Below are 15,592 nucleotides of genomic sequence, written 5' to 3'. Positions count from 1 at the left end.
GTTATTGTTGTGCAGCTGTGATATGGGGATCAATAAATTACTGTCTTATCTTAAAATATTTAAAATCCTTTATTGGAAACTTTAAATCAATTGAAACATTAAAAAAATTAAAAGCATACGAAACAGAAACAGACAGATAGATAAACAAGTACAAGTACAGTGCGTGTACATTTGTTTCCGTGCACGTCAACCCATTGAATAAGGGCATGGAAGGAGAATAATGATATATAAGAATATGTAAGAATTGACAACAAAGGGAAATTTTAATTTTAATATAAATAATATTGTTATTTTGATTAAAAGAAGAGGATACAGAGGATTGGGTTGGATGGGGTTGCGCTGAAAGTCAGGATTTTTTTTTTTTTTTTTTTTGGGGGGGTGATTTTTATTTTCTTCTCTTGCTTTTTTTTTTTTCAACCGTTTTGCACTTTTGGCCTTTAAACGTCACATGTAGGAGACCGAATTTTCTCCCCTGCAGCCAAGGTGACTCGAAGCTGGATTCTCACACCTCGGCCAGCGAGGAAGCCCTCACTCGTGACATCTCATTATTCTGCCTTCCACTCTACACTTACGAGGGCGGTAAATTGATCTTGCGGGGAATGAAAAAAATAACCGTGACGGAAAAGTGTTATCGAGATTTGTTATCTATCCTTTACACTCTAAGCTTTCCGTATCGAACCTTTTAAAATCTGTTGATTTGATCACACGTCTGTAATTTTCGGTGACATTTCTCCATCCCTTCCCCCCGCTGCCTGGTTTTGTCCACAGACAAATGTCACTCTGCCGATGCGCCGGATTCCCGCTGTGACATTTTTCACATCTGACCCAATTTTTCAAATGCCTACAGGTTCAAGTCAAAATAGGCGGATCTCTCTTGAATAGCGTTGGAGACGAGAACGGCGTCGAAGCGTGTGACGCTTAAACTCCGGGGGAACTTTTAATTTCTGCCCCCGCCTCGCACACGTCAGGTTTTCTCATGAAGCGTCACGGAGATTAATATTAAATACCGTCACTGTCCTTATTTATAATTTGCTGACGTCCACAAAAAAAAAAAAAGGTCAAATTCAGTCGTTCGTTTTCCTTTTCTATCATTATGACTGACCTGGAGTGGACAATCCATTACAGGCTTGTAGCGACTGAGAATGAAACCAAATAATAAATAGGTCAATGAACTTACAAATATAGCCGCTAGCATTATGTGCGATTGATACTGCTGCGAAATGAAGTCTCCATATATTTAAGACATCCAGGCTTTCAGTAGTGCTCCATTCATCCCCTTCATTACTGTTATATGGCTATAAAACTGTCGGTCTTTTTAAGATTTCCCTATTTTTCTTCACCCTTTTGTTGTTGAGCTGTGTTTCCCTGTGCACTTGCTCACCCAGTTCTAGATCCACTCTGGTTTCCCCCCGGGAAAATCTTGCACAAACTATAATTGTGTTCATGCAGCTCGCTACAGATGCAGCTCGCTCGCTCTGGCTAGTACGCTCCCTGGCGATCCAGTCAAAGACGTGTGGCACACCGACGTTAGCGTAGCCTTCTAGAAGGCCTTGGTGTCCCAACTCAAAATCTGAAAATTCATCTACATTTTTTTTTTTCGGATTCTGCTGGCCTCCGGGCAGATTTCTTTGACTTTGACCCTGCCTGGCAACAAATAGCAGCTGAAATTTGATTGGTCAAATGCTCTTTGTCCAATGAAAATACATGTCTGGAAGCAGCACCTGCAGGGAAAAAGCTATGAGAGGAAACGGACAGACCATTTAGAATTATTAAATCAGATTTGAGATTCAAAACATAATTAAGATTCAATTCTAATTAAAATCAGTTTGTGATTTTTTTTTTTAGGCCAGCAGAAAAGCCTTTGCAGGCCCTGACGGCCCACCACTGAAACAAACACGCCACACTTTGTGAGTTGCAAACCAATGTCTTATTGCACTGCCAACCTTTGTATTGCGCTGTTTATATTCATATCTATAATCATGTTTATAATAATGTTTACACTCTTCCTATCAGCACGTATCCAAATGCACTGCGGACAGCAAAGTAGGAATTTCACTGTACAGGAAAACGTGTTTTTACGCTGCGCATGTGACAATAAATGCTTTGAATCTCGAATCGAGGCGCCTCTAGCAGGCTTTTCGATCCGCTCCCGTTTGCTTGGACCTCCTTCTTTGGCTTTAACAAGACGCGCCGAAACACAATCGCCTCCCTCGAACGGCAGCTCATTAAGAGTAATCTCTGATCAGATGAGCCTTTGCAAATTGAGCGCAGACCCTCTACTTATGTATGAGGAGCACCGTCACAACCCCAGATGCGATTACGGTAGCGTTCCGTCCCTTTGGGCCGTCAATCATATCTATAATGAATTCATAAATGTCATTTTGCCGCCCGTCCGTCCTCCCACCTCGGCGGTATGAAAAAGCCCTGAACAGTCGATTTGTATCTGCCGGTGATTCACTGGTGGTTTATTGAGCGAGGGCCGTCCTGGAGAGGCGCCGTGGTGGTCGGCTTGTTCAGCCGTCAGAGGTGCACTGAAGTGCGGAGGAAAAACAAAAAAGATAATTTCGCTGACTTTTTCATCTCGGCAGGCGTTCGGTTAAATTCTCCAACAACTGTACGTCCTCTATTGCAAGGGTGTCAAATTAATATTCACCGAAGGGCCGCATCGGCTTCATGGTTGCCCTTAAAGGGCAACATGTAACAGTAAAATGGCAATAAAATGTAATGTCAAATAAAGGTAACTACTCCTTAATGTTAAATACTCATTCAAAACCAAAATATTACATATGCATTTGCATAGATGTAAAAAAAAATGATGTTTGCTAGTTGCTCTGTTCCAAAGCTAGCTTTCACTGCTGCAGTGTTTTTTGGTGAACACATTCTGCTGCCATCGTAGTTGAGCTTTTAATTCTTGGTCAATTTATTGTTGTTCTGGAAGGCTAACTTTAGCATACTTAGCCGACGTAGATTGTACTCTTTGACAACACAAAAGACATACCCATTTTTTCTCCTTGAAGCACAAACATGTATTCCTATCTTTCTTGAAGCAGCCTTCCATCTGCATTTCGCTTCCTGGACATTTAGGTATTTCTCAATTCCGCTTGTTGAAAACAGCATTGATGTGGATTCACTGCGATCTAATAGCCGGATGCTATCACTTGGCGGGTAACATGATCGGCATGAGTTGCGGGAAATGTAGTCAACGCATTAATTTATTGATTATTTTAAGACAATCAGACCTTTCAAGATGTTCTTCCATTGAAAGGTATTTCATATCCCAAGAAACCTTGACAGGACTTCATGAAAAACCATCTTGCCTCAGGTTTATTGCAGACGTGTGAATGAGAGGGTGAATTGCCTCTTGCCGGGGATAGGACCCAGCACCTCTGCGACGCTAATTGCAGGATAAGCGGCATAGATTAATTAAGTAATTAACTAATTAATCATTACATTCAGCAACCGCATTCGTTCCCTGCTTTGCAGACCATCCAGTTCAGCAGAGTCCCATTAAACTCAAAGCTGCCAATGCAGAGTTGAGTTTCTCTCAGTTGGCGATGTTAAGAGTGAATAAAACCACAGGAGTGATGTGGATTCACTGCGATCTAATGGCGGGATCGATGTGAATGGTGGGAAATGTAGTTTATTGTCATTGCATGCGTTGACCGATTTATTTTAAGGCAATCAGACCTTATAAGGCGTTCTTGCCGTCCATGCAATATGATGTGTCGGGCCACATTTGGCCCGCGGACCTTGAGTTTGCCGCTTGTGCTCAATAGGGATGTTGTACTAATGAAATGTATTGTATTTGCAAACAGTTCCACAACAAAAGGTCCATATTGTTCATACTCTGGCTAATAACGTCCATACAGAGCTTTCATTCTAATACCATAACCACGATTGTCAATTTTTTTTTGCACATTCATCGTTTTACAAATGTACATTTACAGACGGAGGTCCTTTTCCTGCAAACAAAAGTCGCTCCAATAACTTGCAGGCAGATTCATTGCAACCATTTTTTCTGCATAATCCGTCTCCAGAGTTGTGCACAATCAGTTGTAAATCTATAGTTTGGAGAATTTTGTGCACGCGCACATGCTTGAGCATCTTTCTTGTTTCTGGAGCCACCGTTGAATCTCAAACCATCGGCTTGAAACTCAGCAGCCTCGGCCGTCACGGTGCGCAATTCAATGTTTCACGTTTTGGTGAAATCGTCACACGGCGAGTTCGATTCTCCCATTGATTAATCGTTGCAAAGAAACTTTTTTGTGATGTGCAGACTTTCCAGATGCATCTAAAAAAAATGTCTGATAGTAAATTTAGACCAGCGGTTCTTAATCTGAGATCGATTGAACCGCAGGGGTTCGGTGAGTCAGTCTCAGAGGTCAAGACACACACCTGACTCAGGCTTGATGATGACACGCCCTGCTTGTCGTGATGGTGTGTTTTCCTTCTTAATATTTCAATTCCTTGCTGTCTATTTATACGTGGATATTTTTATTTTTATTTTTATTTTTATTTTTATTTTTATTTTTATTTTTATTTTTATTTTTATTTTGGTTTTTATTTTTATTTTTATTTTTATTTCTATTTTGGTTTTTATTTTTATTTTTATTTTTATTTTTATTTTTATTTTTATTTTTATTTTTATTTATTTACCTTTTTTTTTGACATTATACTGTTACACTGCTGTGACAAACGAATTTCCCCTTTATCTTATCTAATTATGTTGAGCAAAACAGAAAGTGGTAAAACATGTCTTCAATTTGAAAAAAATCAAATTTAATTTTTCCAACTAATAGGGTTTTGGTGAATGCGCATGAAACTGGTGGGGTGCAGTACCTCCAACAAAGTTAAGAACCACTGAGTTAGACAGTTTAGCGATAGCAAGCCTCCAGTTTCTCAGCTACCGCTTGTCTTTTAAACTTACGGGGTTCAGAAGTGACGCCCGTCCCTCTTCCCAAGGTCGGCGTTGAGTGAACACACCCTGACCAACTGCCAGCAAAGTTATCCGAACAGCCATTGCAGATATTTCTCAAGAAAAAGAAATAAGCCGCTGTTACGCTACATGTACCTCAGAGATGTGAATGCACAGTATCAAACAGGGCTTACAGGTGTTGGTCACTAAAAGTCTTTGTGTGAGTGAGAATGCTCTGCTTGGGGAGCCTCATTAGATTCAAAATAACCCCCGACCATGAATTTTAGGTTTGTCGGCTGGGTTTGTAGGCCAGAATTCCACATCCGACCTTCTCTTGTTCCCGAGTCCAGAACTCTACGTCTGACTTTTCCCGCAAGGTCCTTTCTCCCGGGACTCCCGTGACTCTGATCGCCTTTCCTTATAAGTTCCTGTGACACCGATTGCTCCCACGTCTACAAGTCACCTTTCCTTGCAAGTTCCTTGTTTCCAAGCCCAGAATTCCACATCTGACCTTTCCTCACAAGTTCCTTGTTCCTGAGACACCTGCAACTCCAATCGCCTTTCCTTGTTAGTACCTGAGACTCCGATCGCTCCCAAGTCTACCAGTCACCTTTCCGCGCAAGTTCTTTGTTCCCATGGCCAGAATTCCACATCTGATCTTTCCTCGTTCCTGAGTCCAGAATTCCACATCAGAGCCTTCCTCACGAGTTCCTTGTTCCTGAGATTCTGATCACCTTTCCTCATAAGTTCCTGAGACTCCGATCGCTCTCAAGTGTACGAGTCACCTTTCCTTGCAAGTTCCTCCTTCTCTAGCCGAGAATTCTATATCCGACCCTCCCTTGTTCCTGAGTCCAGAATTCTATGTCCTATGACCTTTCCTCGCAAGTTCCTCGTTCCTGAGACTCCTGCGTCTCCGATCGCCTTTCCCTGTTAGTACCTGAGACTCCGATCGCTTCCAAGTCCAGAAGTCTACATCTGATCTTTCCTTGCAAGTTCCTTGTTCCAGAGTCCCGAAGTCTACGTCTGACCTTTCCTCACAAGTTCCTCGTTCCCCAGACTCCTGCAACTGCGATTGGCTTTCCTTGTTCGTATCTGAGACTCCAGTTGCTGCCAAGTCCAGAAGTCTACATCTGATCTTTCCTTGCAAGTTCCTTGTTCCAGAGTCCCGAAGTCTACGTCTGACCTTTCCTCACAAGTTCCTCGTTCCCCAGACTCCTGCAACTGCGATTGGCTTTCCTTGTTCGTATCTGAGACTCCAGTTGCTGCCAAGTCCAGAAGTCTACATCTGATCTTTCCTTGCAAGTTCCTTGTTCCAGAGTCCCGAAGTCTACGTCTGACCTTTCCTCACAAGTTCCTCGTTCCCCAGACTCCTGCAACTGCGATTGGCTTTCCTTGTTCGTATCTGAGACTCCAGTTGCTGCCAAGTCCAGAAGTCTACATCTGATCTTTCCTTGCAAGTGTCTGAGATTCCAGTCCACCCTCCTGCGAGGCTGCTGCTGGACGGGAGCCTCTGGTGGAGAACCACAAAGACCCACCCAACAATTGTTTTAGCCGTGGTCTTATATTTTAACTTACATTTGCTGCTATTGTGTCCTACCTTTTTTAATAGCTCCTGCTATTATGTTCTGCCTTTTTAATTCCATTTTGAAACAACACCGGATCTAAGAGCCGCTAGCCCTCAATTTCACCGCACTTTGTAATGACAGAAAAGTTTTTGAATCGATCTCCCAGATCCCCGGGTGCAACGACAATCGTTGTTCTAGTTGTCCTTTTCTGTTTTTTTCGCACGTCAAGCAGCACCACAGCGAAAAAATTTGGTACTTAGCTACCGATGCTAAGTTGATAACACACTATCCCCACGCTCATGGCAGTACAGGTCAAAGTGTTCATATCTTGGTGGCGCACACTATTGGAGAGTCAAGGGAGGTGGACGTATAGGCGCTGGTAAATGATGTATGATAATAATCCAGACGTAGTAAGAGATGACAGGAATCCATTTTTGTGATTTAAGGGGTCAACAGAGGAAAAAGTCCCTTGACACCGAGGATGCCGATACCAAGACCTTGACAGATTCCCTGATTCGCATTCATCGCCGCGGCGGTTTTCCTTCCCTTTCAAAGACATGCTGTATTTTGCGCCGAAATAAGTGTTCTTGAGCGGCTGACCGTAACCTGTCTGTCGGGGGGATTAACACAGAACGAGGGCTCAGCAAATACAGCTTTAACGCTAAGTTGGAAGCCCAGCGAGAGCGTAATTGACCAAAAAAAAAAATCCAGCGTTCAGCTTTTTTCATTTTTTTTCTCCTCACAGTTTGGATCTTTGGATATTTTCACCAGAATACGCTTCGCTTTCTGTTTGGGAACTCAAAACGAGTGGACGTCTGAACTCCTCCGTTGTTCTACTTTGCAGAAAAAAAAAAAAACAAACACGCCAGATGATTTTCATCTCGGAATTAAAAAAAAAAAAAACGTCCACACATTGTTATATTTTTTTTTTTTTTTTACAAGTTAAATCACTGCTGCGGTGGCAGCCGGAGTTAAACCCTAATCGCCGCGAGTCACAGATGGGCGGCCCAATTCTGCCGGGGCAAAGAAAAAAAAAACAACTTAATTATAGCGGGGGACGATGTCGGACAAGTTCAAGAAATAATCTTTTAACAAGATTCAGATTAAAAGGCCAACCTTTGTGTTGCAGTCTGAAGTAATGAATAATTCATTCAACACAGCATATTTCTCCTTTGCGCTAATTGGATAAGATGGATTTGTTTGATTTCAACGTTGGTGTGTGAGTTTGTCTGCAAGAGCCGGAGCCTCGCAAACGGTGAAAATTGACATAAAACGGTGTGACAGAAAAGTGACTGGTGTCACAAAGGGAGCGGAAATACCTTGAAAAAGATCTTTCTGATGTCGCACCCCTTCAAAATTCCTCTCCTTTTTGCGATGGCCTGCAGACAAAAGCGATTTCTGGAGGAGAGTTTCCACTGTGTTTAGACATACATCCATTACTTTTAATATTTGGGCACTAATTCTTACATTTTACCAGCTTGTCATCTGGGAATTCTTAAATGGATGTCGGTGCTTTCAGCCAAAAGTGCAAAACTTTGTTTTGTAGCGTACAATGAAGGTGGATGTGCCGAATATCGATGAATTATTTTCTTTGACGGCGTTTTTGGACGCCGGTTTTAATGGCTATTGGGAAAAGGAAGAGGAACATCAAGAGTCATTTTGTCTAATTTGACCCTTGACCTTTAACGTGCCCGTTGTTGTGAAACATCCTTTTCAGAGGAGAAACTTTTGAGTTTCACCCATCTCATATGTCATATTTTGTCCGTCAACCAAATTTTTATCCTGCTGCTTTCATCGCCCTCGAAAAATATTTTCAGACGTCTAAACATTAATGTCTAAGATTCACGACATTTTGGCGGAAACGGTTCAACCGTTTAAAGCCACATTCTGGATTTTATCATTAAAAAATGTTAAAATCTATGAAATATTACTCAAAAAGGTCAAAGGTCAAAAAACTCAAAAAAGGTCTTTGCGTCACAATAACACCGACTTAATTATATCGATTCACTCGCTCCCTCTTTTCTTTTTTTTATTCCCGACAGATGAGATGAAAGCAACAAAAATATTAAATCCAACCGATTCCAATGTTTTTGCAGAAAGTCCAGTGTAACGTCATAAATATACTCATTTAAAGAGATGACCAGGATCTTTCCATTTTAACCTTTAATCCTTAATGTCCTTTTGGAAATAGTTTGGACAAATTTATTTCTCCCGGGCGCCGCATTCGACGTCACCTCACTTTAAGTAAAACTTTGCATTCTTGAGCCGTCCGGCCAAACAAGAGGCTCCAAACCCTTTGCATTTCATGGGAATAAGGTTGATATTCTGCTTATATAATCACACTTTGCACATTACTGGCCTTTTTTCTTTCTCCATTAGCCTTAAAATAGACAGCGATGTATTGAGCACAGGTAGAAGTGCCGCATGCGTCACTTACAGATCCATTATTTTAATGTTTTTTTTAGCCTAATTCAGCTGGGTGGTTTTGGTTCTTTATCATCTTCATACATGTCCATATCATTTGTGCAAAGTGATATCATCTCATAATATGCATAATATTGCATGCCAGGTTGTCACGGTGATACCAAGTAATCTGAGTATAAAATAAAGGTGCGTGCACGATGCATTTTAATTTCAAAAATAAAATCATGGACGCATAAACTTCTGCGGACACATAAACTGCGTCTGTTCACGCTTGTTTACCATACAGGTTATATGTTATTTGGACTCCTGGTTGTTTCTGCAAACCGCATATGTATAGATGTTTATTTTTGTTTGTTTTGTTGGGACGTTAAAAGCAGCGTCTGAGTGCGAGTCAGATGTCGCTCTTATTTATTTTGCTGAGCCGGAAGAGCCCATTTCCTCACGTCATCGCTGGATTAGCCGACCCGAAGTGAGCCATAAAAATGACTGGAGTGCCTTGAACCTCTTTTTACGCCGCCGTGGTTATTAACGCTCTTACCAACAGTGTTCGTTCACGCCGCCGCGTGTGGCTAAAACGCCGCAGGCCGGTTGCCGTGTCATCCTCCATGTCCTCTGCTGTCAAAGGCAAGAAACGCTGCTGCAAATCCCAAGCAACGGGTGATCTGCGATTTCACACACAAAAAAAATAATATCAGGGGGATAGATCAGCTCCGAAACAAGCGTACACGACGCAATTTCACTCTTTGTGTTCAGCTCATTTTTGGCATAAACTGCTGTTTTTATAAAATGAATGGCACACAATAATAGCAATAAAAAAATAGCTAATAAATAATAATAATCAATAACAACAACAACAACAATAATAAAAATAATCATGATAAATATAATAATAATTATTATTATTGTTATTATAATTATTGTTATTACAAAACCAGCCTACAAAACATAATTTCACTCTGTGCTCAGCTCATTTTTGGCATAAAGTGCTGTTTTTATAAAATGTATTGCACACAATGATAGTAATAAAAATAGCAATAATAATAATGATAATAATAACAATTATTATTATTATTATTACTATTATCATTATTATGATGGGGAGTAGGAGAAGGAAAACAACACAAAAATACAATATTGACATTAATATTACTACCACTAAATGCTACTGCTACCGCTACTGCTACTAGTAATGATAATAATAATAATGATAATAGTAATAATAATAATAATAATAATAATAATGGTGATGATGATGAAAACAGCAACATGAAAATAAAATGTTGATACCAATATTACTACCACTAAATGCAACTACTACTACTACCACTGCTGCTTATAATAATAATAATAATGATGATAATAATAATAATAATAATTATTATTATTATTACTATTATCATTATTATGTTGAGGAGTGGTAGAAGGAAAACAACACAAAAATACAATGTTGACATTAATATTACTACCACTAAATGCTACTGCTACCGCTACTGCTACTAGTAATGATAATAATAATAATGATAATAGTAATAATAATAATAATAATGATAATAATAATGATGATGGTGATGAAAACAACAAAATGAAAATATAATATTGATATCAATATTACTACCAGATTTCAGGTACCTGGAGGACCTGACCTGGACAGCTAACACATTTCCTGGGGATAATTAAGATACTTTCTTTTTCCTTTCTTCATATTTATTATTGTAGATGTTATTTATATTTTTTTTAACATTTTTTCTGTCATATCTCCAAGTCAGAGATCCTGCTATTGTTGTTTTGTGTCCTACTTTTTAAGCTTATTTTTGATTCCACTGATCCTGAGAGCTGCGATCTCTAAACTATGTGTAATGACATTAAAACTCTTGCATCTTTGAATATACACACTTATACGCATGCACATACATGGGTATTCATTTAAGAATACTTGCACACATGTATGCTAAGATGGTCCCTTCTTTGTCCCACTGCTATTGACGCTCCACCTGTTTTTCCCCATTAGCCCCCCTTAGCCTAGCGAGCGTTTCTCTTAGCTTGTTTGCATTGATTTGTCCCGGCTGTGCCGTTCACGAACTCCCAGGTTTCATATCACAAACAGGTCTGTTGATATATTTATCTATTTTTTTTTTATTTTCATGTTTTGCTACATGTTCCTTATTTGGATATTTTTGGCTACATTTGATCAAACGCGGCTAAGGTTAACAACCAGCCACGTGGTTTTGCGTCATCCTTGTTCCGGTCACAACCCCTACAAAGTGGGGAAATTCAAATTCACCCGTGTGGAGCTGAATTTTTGAGCAATTGTGAAGATTAATGATTGTAATTTCAAATTTGATGTAACTCCTACTGTATATTGTCAAACTCGAGGCCCGCGGGCCAAAGGTAGCCCGCCATGTCATTTTATGCGGCCCGCGAGAATGTCTCAAAAGTTCTGATTGTATAAAAATAAATCAGTCAAACACGTGCATTGACCATAAACTACATTTCCCAACAAACAGAGAGCTAAGTATGCCAGAGTTAGCTTTCCAAAGTTAGCTTTGCATTTGCATAGCTTCTATGCAAACGCATATGTAACATTTTGGATTTGAAAGAGCAATAGATTCAGTTATTTAACATTAAAGAGTACTTATATGTATTTCACATTACATTTGGTCACATGTAGTTCCATCTATACTGTTACTGTTCCATGTGGCTCTTTGAGGGCAACCATTATGCTAATGTGGCCCTCAGTGAAAATGAGTTTGACACCCGTGTCCTACTGAATGTCCATCTGAATAACATTAGGTCCAAATCAGCAGCTGTCCGGCTATTAATGAGAGAGGTGAAATTCACCTGCACATTTCTACTTGTAAATTATGTCTGTAGTTCCTTTCTATAGTCCACTGCCTTTATTCTACATACACTATATGGCCAAAAGTATTGGCTCACCCTTCCAAATAATGGGAATCAGGTGTTCCAATCACTTCCATGGCCACAGGTGTATAGAATCAAGCACCTAGGCATACAGACTGCTTTTACAAACATTTGTGAAAGAATGGTTTGCTCTCAGGAGGTCAGTGATAGTTCTTGTTATAGGATACCGCCTGTGCAACAAATCCAGTCGCTCCTAGATATTCCACAGTCAACTGTCAGGTGGATTTGAAGAACATGGAAGTGTTTGGGGACGACAGCAAGTCAGCCAAAAAGGTTTTCAGCCAAGAGGTCACTAACGTTCTGCACAGGCAATCGCGACAGACCTCCAAACTTCATGTGGCCTTCAGATGAGCTGAAGAGCAGCAGTGCGCAGAGAGCTTCATAGAATGGGTTTCCATGATGGAGCAGCTGCATCCAAGACACGCATCACCAAGTGCGACGCAAAGCTTGGATGCAGTGATGTAAAGCACGACTACTGGACTCCAGAGTAGTGGAGACGCCTTCTTAGGAGTGGCCAATCGCGCTTTTCCATCTGGCAATTTGATGGACGAGTCTGGTGGTTGCCAGGAGAACGCTACTTGTCTGTCTGCATTGTGCCAAGTGGGAAGTTTGGTGGAGGGGGGATTATGGTTTTCAGGAGCTCAACTTGGACTCTTAGTTCCAGTGAAAGGAACTCCGAAAGCTTCAGCATACCGAGACCTTTTGGACAATTCCATGGGAACCGTTTGGCGCTTCCAACATGACTGTGCACAAAGCAAGGTCCATAAAGACATGGACGCCAGAGTCCGGTGTGGATGAACTTGACTGGCCTGCACAGAGTCTTGACCTCAACTCCATAGATCACCTTTGGGATGAATCACAGCAAAGACTGAGAGCCAGGCCTTCTTGTCCAACATCGGCGTGGAAGAACGGTCAAAAATTGCCATTAACGCACTCCTGAAGCTTGCGGACAACCTTCCCAGAAGAGATGAAGTTGTTCTAGGTGCAAAGGTCGGACACACGTCATGTTGAACCCTATGGATTAGGAATGGGATGTCACTTCATTTGCGAATCAAGGCAGGTGAGCGAATACTTTTGGTGTATATCTGTAAATCTTCATAGTACCCTACCTGTAAATTAATGACATAGTATACTATGTGCATATTGTTAATATTATATCTGCACCTGCTACTTTTTTATTTTTTGCACATCTAGTTAGGTGCTAAACTACATTTTGTTGCCCTGTACATGATAAAGTTGTCTAAATTCAGTTTCTATGTAAAAGTGCATAGATACGATTCCACCAGTGTCGAGGTTTTGTGTTTCGTCCTCGTGATCCCTTCCCTTTTCATTCTCCGTAACCTTTTTCCGGTTATCCCTTTAGCCCGAGTGTGTGTGCTGTCAGCTGCATGACAAACCACATTAGACAGAGTAGTCCTCCTGTTCTCTGAGGACACACACTCTCCCACTGATACATTCATATTCAGGCTTGAGCTTACGAGTGCTTCCTTTTGTTCTCCTGCGTACGGTCGAATTTTCCCCTCGATGAAACGGACAGCACGTTCTGCACTTTCACAAACAATAGCGCAAACCAATTATAGCTCATAAAAATCCAATAATTGTATGAACCATAACTGGTGAATTATGGCTAATCAAACTTCTTAATGGTTTGACATGTGGGAACCGTTTTGCAGATCCTGTCAGACGTGGCGATAATGATGTCACATTTGCTCCGAGGCTCTTGGAACAGTACGTTTGTGAAATGATCTTAAAATCAAATAAGAGATTTTCTCATCTTCCCTGCTCATCTAATAGTCGTGACTTCTAAAAAGATCGGGAAGATTAACCGCCTTGCTTTTTAAGCTCCCGATTTTCTCAAAGAAAAAGGAAAACCGCAGTGCCGATGCTGCCCCTTAAAAAAATAAAAATAAAAAAGAGAATCTACAGACAGCTGGGAATGATAGACACGGGATTAGTGTGTCCGTATTTCTCGGACAATAAATAACTATTTCGCTTCCAACAGATATTTCCGAGTGAAGTAGAAAGTGCAGCGTAAGTGGAAGTCGTGCCCCGAAGCTTTAAAAGTCAGGTAAATGTCAAACCGCGATTGGAGAGGGATTTGTATCGACATGCTTGCGAGGATGTCGCCTCTAGTATCGCGTTTGTGTGCACGCATCCATTAAACTCCACATTATGTATAGTAGTTTATTTTTGTATAGTAATTTACAGTTAAATAAATATGTGTATACTTATAAATTGTGACCTTGTTGAGCCGCATTTGGTAATAAATGTCCAAAATGTAATAACTTTTTCATTTCATTTTGTAATAAAGCCGCATTTTGTAATAAACTGCACCAATGCATTTTGTTATAAATTTTGCTGCATTATGTAATAAGTTATTACATTTTGAGAAGATTATTACAAATGGCACTTGCAACGTTTTTATTCTCTTGGAAATGTAATAACATGGAATTTGTAGAATATTCTCTGTTAATGCAACCTTTGAATAGTGTACTGATAGTAATTGCTAAGTACTGCTACTAGGCTAATACAGTGATGCTAATAATAGGCCTCGCTTTTACAAATACTTCAAAGTAAAATAAAATACAATTAACAAATAAACTTATGCTTTAGAATTGTTATTACATAATGCACCATGTTATTACATTTCCTAGAGAATAAAAAAGTTGCAAGTGCATTTTGTAATAATCTTCTCAATATGTAATAACTTATTACATAATGCGGCAAAATTTATTACAAAATGCGTTTGGGAAGTTTATTATAAAATGTGGCTTTATTATGAAATGGAAAAAGTTAATACAGTTTGGACGTTTATTACAAAATGTACCGTTCTTATAAAATGCGACTCAACAGACCTTCAAGAATAAAATTAAGAAAAAAAAACAGAATTTTTTTGGGCGTCTACCGCAAATCCCGGACGATAAGTCGCGACTTCTTTCACTCAACAGCGGCTAATGTGAATTTTTCTTTTTTCTAGGGGGGGGGGCTAGTGAGCTTCACGCCGCTACAAACTTTTATCCTCGACACATCGGACCGATAAAATGACCGAAAAATTCAACTCCGACACCAAAGATGACGACTTTGACGGTTTTAGTGCGCAGGAGAAAGCCTGAGATAGCTAGCAGTTAGCCCAGGGGTCGCGACCTTTTTGACTGGGATAGCCATAACAACCAAATATTTCTAAATATATTTCATTGAGAGCCATATAGTATTTTTAACGTCTAATAAATTAAATCTGTCTCACTTTTAATGCGACCTCTGGTGCTGCATGGATTTGTTCAAAGTGCCACTTTATATTTGAACGTTTCATCGATGCAATTTTATCATAGCATATACGACGTGGCGCAGATCGAAATGGAAATTCCTCATCTTTTAATCCTCTTTTTCTTTTCGCCATCTTTTCCGTTACGAGGGTTGACTCGGATAAACTAGTTAGCTATCTGATAAAAATTTCCTCGCCTTTACAATGACCTCGATGTGCTCGGTAGCCATCCGACCGATGGGCGACCCGGGAAATTCATCTTCAAAACTAATTTCTGTTTACTATAAAATGTCACAGTATTATGAAGAAATATCACAAGTATTTTAAAATTAGTTCCAAATTGATTTTTTCTCTTTTTTTCAACTCAAAAGTGCGGAAGAGCCATTAATGGCTCGCGAGCCATAGGTTCGCGACCGCTGGGCTAGCCGATGTGGCTTATATGGAGGTGCGCTCTGTAGTCCAGAAATAATGGTGTGTGTGTGTGTGTGTGTGTGTGTGTGTGTATAA

Source organism: Fistularia commersonii, chromosome 2 (assembly GCF_037954325.1).
Source record: "Fistularia commersonii isolate RoL2024-O1a breed Wild chromosome 2, RoL_Fcom_v1.0, whole genome shotgun sequence".
Classification (NCBI taxonomy): Eukaryota; Metazoa; Chordata; class Actinopteri; order Syngnathiformes; family Fistulariidae; genus Fistularia; species Fistularia commersonii.
This window is presented reverse-complemented; position numbering follows the sequence as displayed.